At 37.5% G+C, this 1,794-nt stretch overlaps 1 long non-coding RNA gene across 1 annotated transcript; it reads right to left on the bottom strand.

The window, feature by feature from the left end:
- Positions 1-520: 520 nt before the first annotated feature.
- Positions 521-1,103, bottom strand: LOC127079232 (uncharacterized). Its single transcript, XR_007787909.1, has 3 exons — positions 975-1,103; positions 810-883; positions 521-702 (listed from the first exon to the last, which is right to left on the bottom strand). It is a non-coding gene; the product is annotated as an uncharacterized LOC127079232 (long non-coding RNA).
- Positions 1,104-1,794: the final 691 nt, after the last annotated feature.

The following is a 1,794-nucleotide window of genomic DNA, read 5'->3' on the forward strand; positions in this document are numbered from 1 at the left end:
AGAGGGCGCTTTCTGGAAAAAACGCCCTCTAAAGTTGTCAATGTAAAGTGTTTAGAGGGCGCTTTCAGGAAGAAGCGCCCTCTAAAGTTGTCACTGTAAAGTGTTTAGAGGGCGCTTTCAGGAAAAAGCGCCCTCTAAAGTTGTCAATGTAAAGTGTTTAGAGGGCGCTTTCAGGAAAAAGCGCCCTCTAAAGTTGTCAATGTAAAGTGTTTAGAGGGCGCTTTCTGGACAAAGCGCCCTCTAAAGTGTTAGTTATTTTAAAAAAATTTGTTTGAAAAACAGTGGATATATATTTAATTGGTAACCTGTTCGCATGCTGCAAAAGTGTAAAATTCATATTGATTTCATCCTTTAATCCAATGTTATACACCATTAATCCATTGACATATACAACATGAATCCATTTATATACAACATTAATCCTCCATATATACAACATTAATATATGATTCTTTGATCAACAATATACAACAACATATTCTCAAAGTACTACAATTAAGAGAATAAAACATAGCAACCAACACCCAGTGACCACTGTATCCAAAAGCTGTCTAGTAGTTCTAACCAATACTAAACAAAAACGCCCATCCACCCATGGTGGCAAACATGTTCTGTATATCCAAAAGCTGTCTAGTAGTTCTATCGCACATCCATACAAAATAAGGCTCAACCAAAACAACAAATGGCAGCATAAGTAGTCCCCTGCAAAAAGAACACGTCCAAATGCAAATAACACAGAACTGTCAAAAGGCGATTGAGCAACAAATAGTAAACAATGGCATAAAGTTAAATGACATAGCTAATATTACCTGAATTCCTGCATGGCTGTTAAGGTAAAAATCAAATTCCCTAGGGTGACAAACGCTGGTGTCTACCACGGTTCCTTTGACAATTTAGAACAACAAAATCAGCAAAACGTGATAAATTCAAATGATAATATATACCAGCTGCGTTGAGAAATATATTGAAAAAACCTGGCATAATATTTCCACTTCTATCGGTCTCTTTGGGGTTGACAGGAAAGAGACGGGTGTGATGTCTCTTTTGGACCACTACAAAAGTAACTTTAGGTAGATACCCATCCTCTATTGAGACACAAGCCTGATGAAAAAAAATTAAAAATTAAACGCAGAGACAAGTCTTCTAATATCTGAAGAGTACCCTTCTGGAACTTTAACTTCACTTAGAAACTTACACAATGTTTTTTTCTCCTTTCTAGATAGAGTATAAGCAGCAGGCGGTAGATATGTTCGTTTTCCTTTCTTCAAGGGTCCTAATTCAGTTCTTATTCCCATCGCTATCAAGTCCTTTCTTGCCTTAAGGCCATCCTTAGACTTTCCTTGTATATTGAGTAACGTGCCAATAACACTTTCAAATACATTTTTTTCAATATGCATAACATCAAGAAAATGTCTCACATACAAGGACTTCCAATACGGCAATTCAAAAAAAACTGACCTCTTCTTCCACCCACTTTTGACAAGTGTGTGGGCAAAAGGCTTGCCAAACTGAGTATCCAAATCTTTCACCTTTTCAAAAATTTGATCACCCGTCAATATAGGTGGAGCTCTGCCTTGTTCTGTCTCTCCATTGAACGCCTTTCTCCATCCACGGTAGTGATGATTTGAATTTAAGAATCTCCGATGACCGAGAAAGACATTCTTCTGACCAAACTCCAAGCGCTTCCAATCTGTTTTATCTTCACAAACAGGACACGCACATTGACCTTTTATGCTATACCCTGATAGATTTCCGTATGCTGGAAAATCATTAATTGTGCCAAACAACATCGCC

The sequence above is a fragment of the Lathyrus oleraceus genome, chromosome 5 (assembly GCF_024323335.1).
Source record: "Lathyrus oleraceus cultivar Zhongwan6 chromosome 5, CAAS_Psat_ZW6_1.0, whole genome shotgun sequence".
Classification (NCBI taxonomy): domain Eukaryota; kingdom Viridiplantae; phylum Streptophyta; class Magnoliopsida; order Fabales; family Fabaceae; genus Lathyrus; species Lathyrus oleraceus.